The following is a 16,973-nucleotide window of genomic DNA, read 5'->3' on the forward strand; positions in this document are numbered from 1 at the left end:
GAGCTGAGAATTTATTGCATAGGGCACAAATTCATTGGATATGCAGTGTAAATAACCTTATTAAGAATGCAGTGAGAGGATATACATTACTGTTCCGTTGGGTCAGAAGGGTAAACACAACAGGAAAATGAGACATTTACCACTAAGTAGTCCAACTGATTTATTTTACTGTGCCTTTTTCATTTTAAGCCTTTTGAAGCACAGGCTGCCTGAGTACTCTGCCCTCACGCAGGCATTCAGTTAGAAATTCTAAATTCTAGAGGGTGTGGGAACTGTCCCAGAGAACAAAGCCAGGGACTTTGTGTTAAACAAAGTTAGAATTGAGATAATGTTTCAGGTAAGGGTGAGTTGGTAGTAAACCTGCTTTTGCTTTTGTGCTCCAGGGTTTTTTGTTAGGATTCGATATAACATAATGGAGAGTTTCTCCCTGCCACTATCAACAAAACTCAGCTGATCTAGATCCAAGCAGTGACACAGCTCTAAGTAGAGACCAGACCCAAGACAGAGCACGATATACTAACCCTTCAGCGATCTCCTGTATACGGTCTATATTTCCATTTCAACTAGAAATGCTTTGATAGAAGAAAGTTGCTCTCTACTTTTCTACCTAGAGACAGCACCCAGTACAGTAGTGTGCCAGTAGGAAGAACTCCTCCAGCCAAGTGGTCTTCTGAGACACGAGGTCACATTTTATATAACAGAAGGTACCATGTCAAAGCTGTAATAGTCTCAGAGCCCTTCCCTCAAGGGCCACTTAGCTTTAGCCGTATATACTTTTCTTAGTCCTTCAAACAACAAAATATTTTTAGGTATTTTTAGGAAGTTATCAGTGTCTTTCAAGCTAGTAACACTTGCTATAATAATTATTTACCTGAAAATGATAATGATTATAGATTACTATTTTCTGTATAACAAACATTGTAACTGGAGTGGACTCATGAGAAAAGCATTTAGTATTATGGTGATCCCCAAATAAGTATCATACTTATTTATCCTATAATCTGTATAAGCTGTACATTTCTCTAAATAAATAGCTTGTTGAGACCTACTCATTTGGCTTATTCTCTGGCTTGCAGGGAGAGGATAGAGTACATCTCTCTCTTTTACCCAGCTCCCAAGGTTTTTGGCTTCCCTGATCCTATTCACACTTGTCCAATGATCAAGATGGTTTCTCAGTTTTCGTTGTTAGAAATCTCTTCCTCATGGAAGCAGAATGTTTACTTTAGTTACTTAAATGTTTAAGTTAAATTAGATAGCCTTGTTGCCAACTCTCCATTCAGTTGAAAGTTCGCCTATAATTTATCGTTGGCCCTCCTTATATGTGGTTTGGTTCCCCGTATCCAAGATTCCACAGATCCATTGTGTAGTATTTACTATCAAAAATAAATCTATGTATAAGTGGACCTAAGCTGTTCAACCCATGTTGTTCAAGGGTCAACTGTAATATGATTCACCTCATATGGATTTTGCGGTGCTGAATTCTGTTCTAAACTTTTACTTGTCTGCCCCATCAGTGTGACAGAACATCTGTTCCCAATTCTGAATATTTTTTTAAAAGTCTGAACTGTTGGTGAAATAAAATTTCTCTTTTTTTGCCTTGTTCAGCTCCTTTTAGAGGCCTGGGTTGGGGGTGAGAAGGTGTGGGTTCCATTCCTGCCCTGGCACTAACTAGCCCGATGGTAACATTGGGTACTTAGTCCCTGTGGACCTCAGTTTTCTCTTTGTCAAATGAAGGGGTTGGGCTAATAATTTTTGATTCCTTCTAGCTCTAAATTTCTCTACTCCACATGTTTTTTAAAAAAATTATTTTAATCCTCATTAATTATACAGTACTCATTAATGATGATCAACTGTCCCATTACTTTAAAAATACTAGAACTGAGTCCTAGAAATGTAAGCCTGTGAAGGGATCTGACAAAAATGCCTGGGTTTCTTAACATCATGGCTTGCTTTTATAATTAACATGATCGGGGTGCAGCCATGGAGTTGTACACCATGAATCTCCCTGCAAGAAAGAACTTGTAGTTAGACAACCACCTCCAGCAGCAGGACCTCAGGAATGCGCTCAGTGTTTGATATGAAGCCAGTCTTCCCAGGTGATTCTCTGTACACTACATGAGAATACTCTCCAAAGGGCTGTCTTTGCTCTGGAGCTCCCCATTGGGTTACCAAAGACTTTTTCAGGTTTGTAGCACTCTGAGGCTTTCTGTGCCCATTTCTGCTCTCTCCCTTCTTCCCTTTCCTTCGCGTCAGATCTTTGTTGTTCCTGAAAGCTTTTCCTGCTCACTTCTGCTTCTTCCTCTTTTGTTTTTCACAGGCACTTCCCACGCCTTACCCCTCAACCCCAGTGGACCTCTTGCTCTCCTCACTTCATCTCAGCACCTCCTCCCAGAGGACCTGAACTGACACATCAGGGATCCATGCCACATTAGAGGTAAAAACAGATATACTGAAAGATACATTTTCAGGTTTATTTGAAAAAGGCCTTTTTGGTTTTGTTTGTTATTTTGTTTTCTATTGATTTACAGTATTGTGTTAGTTTCAGGTGTACAGCAAAGTGATTTGTGTATATATATATATTTAGATTCTTTTCCATTATAGGTTATTATAAGATATTGAATATAGGTCCTTGTTGTTTATCTGTTATATATATAGTAGTGTGTACCTGTTAATCCCATACTCCTAATTTACACCCCCCCCCCACATTTCCCCTTTGGTAACTAAAAGTTTGTTTTCCATGTCTGTGAATCTGTTTCTGTTTTGTCAATAAATTCATTTGTATTATTTTTTAGATTCCACATATAAGTGATATCATATAATACTTGTCTTTCTCTGTCTGACTTACTTCACTTAGTACATATTCTCTGGTTCCATCCATGTTGCTGCAAATGGCATTATTTCATTCTTTTTTATGGCTGCATAATATTCTATTGTATATTTGTACCACATCTTCTTTATCAGTCATCTGTTGATGGACATTTAGGTTGCTTCCATGTCTTGGCTATTGTAAATAGTGCTGTAATGAACATTGGGGTGCATGTATCTTTTCAAATTAGAGTTTTCATCTTTTCTGGATATATGCCCAGAAGTGGGATTGCTGGATCATATGGTAGCTCTATTTTTAGTGAAAAGGGACTTTGGTTACACTTCTTCTATCCTTTCTATTTTCTCTCATGGAATTAAACACTTTTGAAACTGGTTAGGACTTAGAGAATGTAATTTCAACTTTTTGATTTTTGACAGATAAAGAATGAGAGAGATATGAAGTGAGTTGTCCAAGGTCATAACTGGACTAATTAATAATATGACATTTTAGACTCTGTTTCATTGAAGAGGTATCAAGACAGACGAAGTCTCTCTAACCCCTCAGACCAGGCCTCCTACACTTATAGTTTATTGTAACTCCTGCAGCTGTTTGAATGCACACCCCAGCTTGACCAATAACTGACAGTGTGGTCCTCCTTGTTGGTGTCTTTTATAGTCAGAAATAAGGGCCTTACATGGGGGAGAAGATAATTTGAGTCATGAGGCTATTTTTTCTAAGCTGCTTTCAGCCTGGATGTGACTTAAGTCACAGAGGTCTCTCAAACCCCACATTCCTGCACTGTTAGTGACCAGAAAGGAACATTAACATTTGAATGGGGTTTCAGAGGAGTTGTGGAAATTTGTGACATAGTAATTAGGAACATAAATTTCTGTAGCAAGAGCAATATGAACACATGAGGGTAAGTGGGTACAGAGCAATGGCAAACAGAAAAGCTCAGGGTTCTCTGCCAAGACCACATCAGCACAGTCCTGAAAGCAACCAGACCGGCCTGTAGATGGTAGAAATAGATGAGGCAGATTAAGTCAGAGCCGGGACCTAGACAGGGAGACTGTGTAACTATATCTGCCTTAGGAAGAGCCAGGTGTATGGGCCTGTGACTAGAGCAGTTACACAAGGCCCAATGCTTAGGATTTAACACAATGTGGTCATCATAAAATTTTTAATAATTTTGCTTTAAATTTGTATTTTGTAGTCAAAATCATCCCAGTGGGATGACGGAGCATGCACTGGGATCTTGGAACCTCTACTCACACGTGGTCTTGCCTCCTGTCAGGTCCCTATGTCCCCGCCTCCCCTGGTTGGGTGTCCAGTAACCCACTCCCTTACTTCCACCTGGTGACTTCTACTGCCCTCTGTTCCCTGTGGGGACTTAGGGATGGACGTGGAGAGGACACTTGTGAGGGTCTATACTTTCCCTGCTAGTATCCTCACTCCCAAGGGAGCAGAATGTTGAAAGGAAATGGAAATCACCATGACAGGGTGAGAGACTGCAGAACAGAAAAAGCTTTCTTTCCTTTCTTTTGAACAAGGAGTCCACATTTTTGTTTTGCACTGAGCCTGCAAATTATATATCCAACCCTTGCCTCAGGCTTTCAAAAACATTTTTCTTTGTAAGGGTTACAAATTAATAACAGCATCACCCTTTCCATATTGCTTTATATACTGTATAGTATATAAAGTATATAGTATAATTATAAAGTATAACTATATATATAATGTAGTGATATTTATGGTATCACTATTTTTCCAAGTCTTATTTCTCAGTTTTGTAGATTCAGGAACTTGATTTTATTTTTCTCTGTAGGTAGAAACCTCTGGAAGACTGATCTATATCTACTGAACTATAAGAGCCCTATAAATTAATCTGTTTTGAATTGCTAAGTGGTTGGAAATAGGGATATTGGGGTATCATTGAATTTTCTTGTCAGAAGAGATATTTATTTGGGAAATCTGATGGTATAAAAAACTCAGACAAAAATTATTTAGATGGAGGAGGAGCTTCAAGATGGTGGAAGAGTAAGACGTGAAGATCACCTTCCTCCCCACAAATACATCAGAAATACATCTACATGTGGAACAACTCCTACAGAACACCTACTGAACTCTGGCAGAAGACCTCAGACCTCCCAAAAGGCTCTTGGTGCTCCAGCCAGGCATCAGAGCTGTGCCTATGAGGTGGGAGAGCCAAGGTCAGGACATTGGTCCACCAGAGACCTCCCAGCTCCATGTAATATCAAACGGCAAAAATCTCCCAGAGATCTCCATCTCAACGCCAAGACCCAGCTCCACTCAACGACCAGCATGCTACAGTGCTGGACACCCTATGCCAAACAACTAGCAAGACAGGACCACAACCTCATCCATTAGCACAGAGGCTGCCTAAAATCATAATAAGTTCACAGACACCCCAAAACACACTACCAGATGTGGACCTGCCTACCAGAAAGACAAGATCCAGCCTCATCCACAAGAACACAGGCACTAGTCCCCTCCACCAGGAAGCCTACACAACCAACTGAACCAACCTTAGCCACTGGGGGGAGACACCAACAAAAACGGGAACTATGAACCTGCAGCCTACGAAAAGGAGACCCCAAACACAGTAAGTTAAGCAAAATGAGAAGACAAAGAAACACACAGCAGATGAAGGAGGAAGGTAAAAACCCACCAGACCTAACAAATGAAGCGGAAATAGGCAGTCTACCTGAAAAAGAATTCAGAGTAATGATAGTAAAGATGATCCAAAATCTTGGAAATAGAATGGAGAAAATACAAGAAATGTTTAACAAGGACCTAGAAGAACTAAAGAGCAAACAAACAATCATGGACAACACAATAAATGAAATTAAAAATTCTCTAGAAGGGATCAATAGCAGAATAACTGAGGCAGAAGAACGGGTAAGTGACCTGGAAGATAAAATAGTGGAAATAACTACTGCAGAGCAGAATAAAGAAAAAAGAATGAAAAGAATTGGGGACAGTCTCAGAGACCTCTGGGACAATATTAAATGCACCAACATTCGAATTATAAGGGTCCCAGAAGAAGAAGAGAAAAAGAAAGGGACTGAGAAAACATTTGAAGAGATTATAGTTAAAAACTTCCCTAATATGGGAAAGGAAACAGTTAATCAAGTCCAGGAAGCACAGAGAATCCCATACAAGATAAATTCAAGGAGAAAAACGCCAAGACACATATTAATCAAAATATCAAAAATTAAATACAAAGAAAAATATTAAAAGCAGCAAGGAAAAAACAACAAATAACATACAAGGGAATCCCCATAAGGTTAACAGCTGATCTTTCAGCAGAAACTCTGCAAGCCAGAAGGGAGTGGCAGGACACATTTAAAGTAAGTAAAGGGAAAAACCTACAACCAAGATTACTCTATCCAGCAAGGATCTCCTTCAGATTTGATGGAGAAATTAAAACCTTTACAGACAAGCAGAAGCTAAGAGAATTCAGCACAACTAAACCACCTTTACAACAAATGCTAAAGGAACTTCTCTAGACAGGAAACACAAGAGAAGGAAAAGACCTACAATAACAAACCCAAAACAATTAAGAAAATGGTAATAGGAACACACATATCGATAATTACCTTAAATGTAAATGGATTAAATGCTCCAACCAAAAGACATAGACTGGCTGAATGGATACAAAAACAAGACCCGTATATATGCTGTCTACAAGAGAGCCACTTCAGACCAAGGGACACATACAGACTGAAAGTGAGGGGATGGAAAAAGATATTCCATGCAAATGGAAATCAAAAGAAAGATGCAGTAGCAATCCTCATAGCAGACAAAATAGACTTTAAAACAAAGACTATTACAAGAGACAAAGAAGGACACTCCATAATGATCAAAGGATCAATCCAAGAAGAAGATATAACAATTGTAAATATTTATGCACCCAACACAGGAGCACCTAAATACATAAGGCAAATACTAACAGCCATAAAAGGGGAAATCGACAGTAACACAATCAAAGTAGGGGACTTTAACACCCCACTTTCACCAATGGACAGATCATCCAAAATGAAAATAAATAAGGAAACACAAGCTTTAAATGATATATTAAACAAGACGGACTTAATTGATATTTATAGGACATTCCACCCAAAAACAACAGAATACAGTTTCTTCTCATGTGCTCATGGAACATTCTCCAGGATAGATTATATCTTACGTCACAAATCAAGCCTTGGTAAATTTAAGAAAATTGAAATTGTATCAAGTATCTTTTCTACCACAACGCTATGAAACAAGATATCAATTACAGGAAAAAAATCTGTAAAACATACACACACATGGAGAATAAACAATACACTACTTAATAACCAAGAGATCAGTGAAGAAATCAAAGACAAAATCAAAAAATACCTGGAAACAAATGGCAATGAAAACATGACGAGCCAAAACCTATGGGATACAGCAAAGCAGTTCTAAGAGGGAAGTTTATAGCAATAAAATTCTACCTTAAGAAACAAGAAACATCTCAAATAAACAACCTAACCTTACACCTAAAGCAATTAGAGAAAGAAGAGCAAAAAAACCCCAAGGTTAGCAGAAGGAAAGAAATCATAAAGATCACATCAGAAATAAATGAAAAAGAAATGAAGGAAATGATAGTAAAGATCAATAAAACTAAAAGCTGGTTCTTTGAGAAGATAAACATAATTGATAAACCATTAGACTCATCAAGGAAAAAAAAGGAGAAGACTCAAATCAATAGAATTAGAAATGAAAAAGGGGAAGTAACAAATGACACTGCAGAAATACAAAGGATCATGAGAGATTACTACAAGCAACTATATGCCAATAAAATGGACAACCTGGAAGAAATGGACAAATTCTTAGAAATGCACAACCTTCCAACACTGAACCAGGAAGAAATAGAAAATATGAACAGACCAATCACAAGTAATGAAATTGAAAGTGATTAAAAATCTTCCAACAAATAAAAGCCCAGGACCAGATGGCTTCACAGGTGAATTCTATCAAACATTTAGAGAAGAGCTAACACCTATCCTTCTCAAACTCTTCCAAAATATAGCAGAGGGAGGAACACTTCCAAATTCATTCTACGAGGCCACCATCACCCTGATACCAAAACCAGACAAAGATGTCACAATAAAAGAAACATAGATGCAAAAATCCTTCAACAAAATACTAGCAAACAGAATCCAACAGCACATTAAAAGGATCATACACCATGATCAAGTGGGGTTTATCCCAGGAATGCAAGGATTCTTCAATATACACAAATCAATCAATGTGATAAACCATATTAACAAATTGAAGGAGAAAAACCATATGATCATCTCAATAGATGCAGAGAAAGCTTTCCACAAAATTCAACATCCATTTATGATAAAAGCCCTCCAGAAAGTCAGCATGGAAGGAACTTACCTCAACATAATAGAGGCCATATACGACAAACCCACAGCTAACATCGTCCTCAATGGTGAAAAACTGAAACCATTTCCAGTAAGATCAGGAACAAGACAAGGTTGCCCACTCTCACCACTATTATTCAACATAGTTTTGGAAGTTTTAGCCACAGCAATCAGAGAAGAAGAAGAAATAAAAGGAATCCAAATCGGAAAAGAAGTAAAACTGTCACTGTTTGCAGATTACTTGATACTATACATAGAGAATCCTATAGATGCTACCAGAAAACTACTAGACCTAATCAATGAATTTGGTAAGGTAGCAGGATACAAAATTAATGCACAGAAATCTCTTGCATTCCTATACACCAATGATGAAAAATCTGAAAGTGATATTAAGAAAACACTTCCATTTACTGTTGCAACAAAAGGAATAAAATACCTTGGAATAAACATACCTAAGGAGACAATAGACCTGTATGCAGAAAATTATAAGACACTGATGAAAGAAATTAAAGATGATACAAACAGATGGAGAGATATACCATGTTCTTGGATTGGAAGAATCAACATTGTGAAAATGACTATACTACCCAAAGCAATCTACAGATTCAATGCAATCCCTATCAAACCACCACTGGCATTTTTCACAGAACTAGAATAAAAAAATTTCACAATTTGTATGGAAACCCAAAAGACCCCGAATAGACAAAGTAATCTTATGAAAGAAAAACAGAGCTGGAGGAATCAGGCTCCTGGACTTCAGACTATACTACAAAGCTACAGTAATCGAGACAGTATGGTACTGGCACAAAAACAGAAATATAGATCAATGGAACAGGATAGAGAGCCCAGGGATAAACCCACGCACATATGGTTACCTTATCTTTGATAAAGGAGGCAAGAATATACAAGGAGAAAAGACAGCCTCTTCCATAAGTGGTGCTGGGAAAACTGGACAGCTACATATAAAAGAATGAAATTAGAACACTCCCTGACACCATACACAAAAATAAACTCAAAATGGATTAAAGACCTAAATGTAAGGCCAGACACTATCAAACTCTTAGAGGAAAACATAGGCAGAACACTCTATGACATAAATCACAGCAAGATCCTTTTTGACCCACATCCTGGAGAAATGGAAATAAAAACAAAACTAAACAAATGGGATCTAATGAAACTTAAAAGCTTTTGCACAGCAAAGGAAACCATTAACAAGACGAAAAGACAACCCACAGAATGGGAGAAAATATTTGCAAATGAAGCAACTGACAAAGGATTAATTTCCAAAATTTACAAGCAGCTCATGCAGCTCAACATCAAAAAAACAAACAACCCAATCCAAAAATGGACAAAAGACCTAAATAGACATTTCTCCAAAGAAGATATACAGATTGCCAACAAACACATGGAAGAATGTTCAACATCATTAATCATTAGAGAAATGCAAATCAAAACTACAATGCGATATCATCTCACACCGGTCAGAATGGCCATCATCAAAAAATCTACAAACAATAAATGCTGGAGAAGATGTGTAGAAAAGGGAACCCTCATACACTGTTGGTGGGAATGTAAATTGATACAGCCTCTATGGAGAACAGTATGGAGGTTCCTTAAAAAACTAAAAATAGAAGTACCATATGACCCAGTAATCTCACTACTGGGCATATACCCTGAGAAAACCATAATTCAAAAAGAGTCATTTATCACAATGTTCAATTCAGCTTTATTTATAATAGCCAGGTCATGGAAGCAACCTAAGTGTCCCTTGACAGATGAATGGATAAAGAAGATGTGGCACATATATACAATGGACTATTACTCAGCCATAAAAAGAAACGAAATTGAGTTATTTGTAGTGAGGTGGATGGACCTAGAGTCTGTCATACAGAGTGAAGTAAGTCAGAAAGAGAAAAACAAATACCGTATGCTAACACATATATATGGAATCTAAAAAAAAAAAAAAAAAGGTCATGAAGAACCTAGGGGCAAGATGGGAATAAAGACGCAGAGCTACTAGAGAATGGACTTGAGGACACAGAGAGGGGGAAGGGTAAGCTGAGACGAAGTGAGAGTGGCATAGACATATATACACTACCAAATGTAAAATAGACAGCTAGTGGGAAGCAGTCGCTTAGCAGAGGGAGATCAGCTCGGTGTTTTGTTACCAGCTAGAAGGGTGGGATAGGGAGGGTGGGAGGGAGGGAGACGCAAGAGTGAAGAGATATGGGGATATATGTATATGTATAACTGATTCATTTTGTTATAAAGCAGAAACTAACACACCATTGTAAAGCAATTATAATCCAATAAAAATGTTAAAAAAAATTATTTAGATGATCTTTGGAAACAGTGTTAATAGATTGGCCAGCTTTACTATAACAATATACCTACTGAGAAGGCTAGAGGCTCATGCCTGCCAATCAGAGTGCCCTGTTCTATGGAATATGCTAGAGACACAACTACACAGTATTTAAATTTTAATCCTTGTTTACCCAGATTTTACCCTTCTGAAGGCATTGGGCGTTGCAAACTTACAGTTTATCTTCTATCAGTTTATCATTACAGTTTATCTTCTATTAATTTATCCTCCTAATAGGATTTAAGTCTGTACACCCTTATTCACAGTAGCAACACATTTGTATATAATCATTTAGATTGGATACCTCTCTAAAGAGTTGATCAAATGTGGTGTTTATGGTAGACTTAGATTTCAGAAGTTTACGTTATGCTTACTTTCTCCTCAAACTCTAGGTAATTTCAACTGACTTGTTATGATAAAATTTTAAAAATACCTACTACATTCAGCAGTTCTTAAAGAAGAAATTATTTTTACCATAACCCATAGTTTAAAATGTTTAAAATTTAAAGAAAATGCCTAATTAATTCTAGCCATTCTTGAATACACCACCATAATTCAGAGCCCATTTTTTTCTTTGAGTGAAATCTTTAAGAATTACATTTGTCAAATATTTATGCTGTCAAGATGTTTGTTTTGTTTCTACAATGAGATGATCAGCTTGAACAAATTGTACAAGTGTTATCAGAAGTAAGAACTCAGTATCAATTCCATCAAAATGAAAATAATTGTTTTCTGAAGATCTCTTTCAATATTCAAGTGGATGATGCTTAGTAAGTCTACCCTGCAGGTTCTGCCAAATGTATTTTGGGAGTAACTCAACTGGAAATGCCATTAAGGTGGAGTCCTCCTCAAATTTAAATTGTTGTCAGCATTCATGTGATAGAGATTGAGAGTTACTAAAGTACACTCTTTTAAATTTTCCAGTTAACTTATGATGCAGAACTCTGAGGAATTAATTGTGTTTTTGTTCAGAGCCTTGGGAAGGGCTAAAGCTGCTTTTTCAGAGAAGGCTGGGTTCTCATCTCAACTGCTGTGCAGCTGGGCAAGAATACAGATAACTTATTCAATATTTATATAAAATATAAATTATTCAATATTTATATAAACATAAATCTCATTAACTACACAGCCAGTAGCTAAGTTATAAGGAAATCAGTTCGTTAAAAAAAAAACCCAAAATGTCTTCACTTCAGACATTTATAAAAACCTCAATTTTCAAAGATATGTTACTATGTTACATAAAGATATGTTATATGTTACTATATACTATGCTTTAGCAGGTCATCCGAGATAAACAATTGTTTTTCTAAAATTTTTAATCTCCCCTCTGCTTTAAGCCAAATCAGTAGAAATCTACACAATCCAGTACTCCAAAAAGTTGTCATTTCAGTGATTTTTTTTTTTTCATTTCATTGACTGATTCATTTATTCATTCCACTAACACTTGTTGATCTCCTACTAGGAGCTCTTTCAGGCATGAGTTGTAAACCTAACAAAGACTCTGAACTCGTGCACCATCTTGAGTGATGTGGATACCCAGTACTGGATGACAAGAACTATAAAAGAATAAAGGAGAGATTATGTTTTTTATACTATATTTATTAATATTACCCTGAATGCCAACATGAGGTTTCTGGAGCAGAGAAGATTTATCACTACTTATTTATAGTAAATAATAATGTGTTGTTTCCCTTGTGCTACAACGTCCTCCCTCCAGGGCAAAGCAGTAAGAGCCAGATGTTACTCTACACATACTGGGTCTGAATTGTAGGTGAGTAAGCCCTCCTCTTCCCCCAAAAGAAAATGAATCTGGACATTGATATAGGAGAGAGGGGCAGCTGTTTTCCTTCCTCTTTTGAGAGAGTTTCCTTGGAAAAGTAATGGAGAGAATACTGAGTCCTCACTTTTTGAAATGTCTCCATGGTCCTGGGTCTCAACTCCCCTTGAAATGTAAACACATACCTCTGGGAAGTAAATCTCTCTGGAGTTCTTATTATTTATTCCATCATAAATTACCTTCTAAGGGTTGTATTGTAGCTCAAGTTTGAAATTTCAGTAAAATTTTCTCAGAAAGCCCTACTGTGCAGAAACAAAAATATTTTCTCAACAGCCCCACAAGAAGGCTATGGGATAGAGTGTTTGATGAGTTCCTTTAGATTGAGTTGTCAGCTGTGACCTCTCTGAGGAAGTGATCTGAGCTGAGATCTAAAAGGCAAGAAGGAGTCGGCTGTGTGAACATCTGTGGAAATGAAGCATCTGGCATAAAGATCTTAAGGTGAGAATGAGCTTGGAATGTTTCAGTAGCCAAAAGAAAGCCACTGTGGTTGGAATATAATGAAGAGAATGAACAGAGGTATATTCAGAGCAGTAGAGAGTAGCCAGATCATACTAGGCTTCATAGAATGTGTAAAGGATTTGGATTTAATTATAAATATAATAGGAAGCTATGGGAGGGTTTTTGAGCAAGGGGGATGCAGGAAAAACCATGAGGAAGATACTACAATAGTCTAAGTGAAAACAAGAAGAGTTTTGGATTATTTGTTAGTAGTAGATATAGAGAGGTGGGAATTGTACTTATTCAGTCATTTCTTTATTATTTCCCCATTTATCAAATGTATTGGGTGCCTACTGTGTGCTATGTAGACATGTACAAAATTCAAGGGACATCACTGATTGAAAGATTGACATGATTTCTGTCTTCCTGAAATTTATGATGCAGTGAGAGGCAGAAAGTACTGTGTTTGGGATTGTAGGAGATGTCATGGAAACAAGGAGGAGCACCTAAACCAGAGTGGGGCAAGGACACATAAAGGAAGTCTGAGTGTTAAGGTTGTATTCAGCTGTGTCACAGAAAGTCAGTTGACGTGCTTATTTTATTCTTTTATTTTGCTTCATTTATCTTATTTTTCATGTAACGTTGAGTCTGGAGGCAGACAGTAATCCAGGGTTGTTGTTATGGTGACATGACAGCATAACAACAACCTTAGTGTTGTTGTTATGCTGTCATCCTTAGTGCAAGGCCGTTCTCCTCATATTTACAAAAAATGCTATTACCCTTCTAGATATCACTTTTCAATCTAGGAAGAAAGACAGGGAAAAGATAAAGGGCAAAAGATACATTGACTAGGTTTGCTCAGTCTGTTAGGAAGACAACGCTCTGAAAAGCCCAACCCTTAACTGTCACGTATACCTCTTTGTCCAGAAGTAGTCACATGCCCATCTACAGATTCACGGGAGCGTGGAAAGCTAAGTATTTTTAAATAGAAACATTACCCACTAAATTAATTTGTATTCATTTAGAAAGGAAGATGAAATGAATTGATATTCGAGGGCAATTAAAAATGTCAGGCACAGGGATGATTTCTATGACTTGAAAGAAAGAAAAATTCTCAGAAGACCACTGAGACACAGAAAAGAAAAAATTCCTGTCACTTAACCTTTTCTTTTCAATGCTAATTTTTTTAAAGAGCCGTGATAAGAAGCAGTATAAAAAAGAATGTCTGTGTTCTTCATTTTCTGTGAAGTTGCTATTGAAGATAGTGTTCATATTTTAGTTAATGCTCCTTTATAGACTCTTGAACTAAATCCCTCTTTCGCTGTTTGACTCTTGTCCTTTACCTTTTTTTATAATAACATGATTATAAAGCAGATATTATTTATATCCACATCTCTTACTTATAATATCCCTTAAATCAATTTAAAAATAGGTAGAAACCACTTACTTCAGCCATGACTGAAAAAAAAAATAAACAAATGTAATAATATAGTGAGCTTGGGAAAAATGCATTTGATCCTTAAGAGATTTTCTTAACTAAATATCTAGTACAATGGACTTTGGGGTCAGTCTCCAGTAAACAGAACACATGGCTTTTGACAAAAACAGGCCCACATATATCACTGGCCAGAATATTACCCTTGTAATATAGAAATTATACAAAATAAAATTAATTTTAAAACATTGTAAATTATCAAAGGTATTAATTTGATCCCTTAATTTCAGACTATATGGAGTATTTGTTTCCTGACCCTTCTGAATCTTTATAGCTTGCATTTCTTAAAACTGAAGGAAGGCATACCTCCTTGACAAGGAGGAAAATTACTTAGGATGAATATCAGTAAATAACCCTTGCCCATGGAATTTCCATGTATTGCTGGAGTAGTGATTATAAACTGACTCTACCAAAGTTGTTTATTCCAGCAATGCCACTTCTTGATTTTAAGGTGAGAGCTCAACTGTGGGTCCAGATAGACAAATAAACAAAATTAATTTTCACAAATAACCTTGCATGATCATGTGATTCAAATGTGGATATTTGGTGGTCTTATGCCTCAGAGAACACAGGAGATGTTGGACAATGTTTAGGACAAAAATCACTACCACGATGGCACTAGGCAAGGTTTATACAAGCCTAACACCATTGATTAGACATTGCACAAATTATTCTTGGGAACTCATTATATCTGTATAAAACTCATTTTCCAGATTACTGATTATATTCTTAAAGGCAATCATTTTAGTGTTTAATTTCATGTTTGATAATTTGGAGAGTTCCCCATTTACTGTGCATTTTGTTTCCTTTTTCATCTTGGTTGTACATTGATTTGATTGAACATTAGTATGTGGAACCATTCCCGCAATCTGGCTTTTGGCATTTATAGACTGGACATTTATCATTGCCTTACCACTGTGAAGACATTTTAAATTTTATATTAAGATAATGAATAGATATATGCTTAGAGAGGAGTTGAGAATCAGTATTGGGCAAATACAGGCATTTCTTTACTTTTGTCTTTATGTTACCATGCAGATTATTATTAAAATTACAATAATTTTCATCTCACATTCTTCAGTTAAACCTGAAACTCAGAATATTACAGAAGAATTATTTTCAAAAAATAAAGAGATGATCAAAAATGTATATGTGCCTTTAATGCAATAGATTGCTAAGTACTCCAATATTTCATCTGCACACACACAAAATATTACCTCACTCACTCAGTTTCTAAAGCCTGTTAGGCTACTGATGGTACAAATGGAGTGAACTTTCAGCAACCTAACACTGGGCTTCAGAAATGGTGAAATCAGGAAGCCACTTAGAGTTTAATCCCCTCTCTATTAAGAATTCTTTTGGAGAAACGTAAGAGTTGCGGTTTGGCACCTACAAGTGCATAGGAAACCTGCTGAGTGGAAATTGGCCCAGGTACCTAAGTCCTGAATGGATTCCTTGTTCATGAAAGGCTTGCTACACATGCTTGTGTTCCAAAAGAGAGTGGGGGGGGGGCGGTGGGTGGGAAGAGTGGTCAGATGGGAATACCAATAGATTTCTGTGACATTTCAAAATGTAATAACATTCACCTTCCAAAATATTTATTTGGCAAAAAGAAAATTATTTGACCTAATCATTGTTTATATAAAGGTTAACACATGTTTTAGGAAATAATTTTTAAAGGACACCAGATCCTAAGAAAGAACTGTGTTTGTGAACACTCTTTCAGTGTCCTTAATACATCCATCTATTTTCTTGTGGGAAAGGAATACACTGGGTTCAGATAACACAAGATGGTTGCAAAAGTTTGTTTTACATAGACTATTTAACTATAGGATGAAAAAATGGGAGTTGGAGGCAAATTGGATTCTACTTCTCCAAAGCTGAGAGAATAGAAAAGGAAGCCTTTGCCCAGCAGAATTAGCAGATGATCTAAATCTCCTTGGGGTACATGGGCTCAATTTAATACTGATTTAAGATTTCTCATTCAAAGGGTTTAGTCTCTCCTGAGAATTTAATAAGCTAGGTAAGAATAAACGGTGTCATTCAATTTGAGCATTATAATTTGTCTAGTATGATTCAAAAGAGTTATTAAGGTAGCTTTTTATGCTTGGGAAAAACAATAGCAACACGGTGTCCAGCAGTCACATTAGCTATGGCTGGTGTAGACCACTTCCTTAGAAAGTCAGATCTTAGATTCATCTGACTTCAAAAACTAGCCTTTATGAAGCAAGCATGATTCTATCCTCTGTATTTGAGATAAACCTGAGCAGACAGTGAATACATGGGAGCCCAGAGGCAAACCTCCAAAAGAATCATTCAGCCAAGAATAATGAGTTGACTATAATAAGATAAAGTTTATTGTGAATAAGTATAAATTCCTTCATTTCGAATGAGACAAAAACTTTTGAGAAAAAAATCTGTAAATTTATAAGATAGGGGAGATGGAATTTAGCAGCAACATGTATAAAATTAGCCTACTGTATTAGGGCTCTCCAAAGAAACAGAACCAATGGTATAATATATTCTCTCTCTCTCTCTCTCCCCCTCTCTCTCTCTAAATATGTATATTTTACATATATATTTACTGTTGGCTGTATGGAGAGGGGTTAGAAGGT

The 16,973-nt window shown here is 36.7% G+C and overlaps 1 protein-coding gene across 5 annotated transcripts in view; it reads left to right on the forward strand.

Moving 5' to 3' along the window:
• The window catches only part of ZPLD1 (zona pellucida like domain containing 1), a 313,221-nt gene that overhangs the window by 227,350 nt on the left and 68,898 nt on the right, over positions 1-16,973 (forward strand). For 4 of the 5 annotated variants that reach the window (XM_061193034.1, XM_061193035.1, XM_061193039.1 and 1 more), the window contains one exon: positions 2,318-2,434. The gene's annotated coding sequence lies outside the window, so the exon portion shown is untranslated. Of the gene's footprint in view, positions 1-2,317; positions 2,435-12,305; positions 12,360-16,973 lie in introns of all 5 variants that reach the window. The other variant, XM_061193037.1, reaches the window with a different exon arrangement.

Source organism: Eubalaena glacialis, chromosome 6 (assembly GCF_028564815.1).
Source record: "Eubalaena glacialis isolate mEubGla1 chromosome 6, mEubGla1.1.hap2.+ XY, whole genome shotgun sequence".
Taxonomy (NCBI): domain Eukaryota; kingdom Metazoa; phylum Chordata; class Mammalia; order Artiodactyla; family Balaenidae; genus Eubalaena; species Eubalaena glacialis.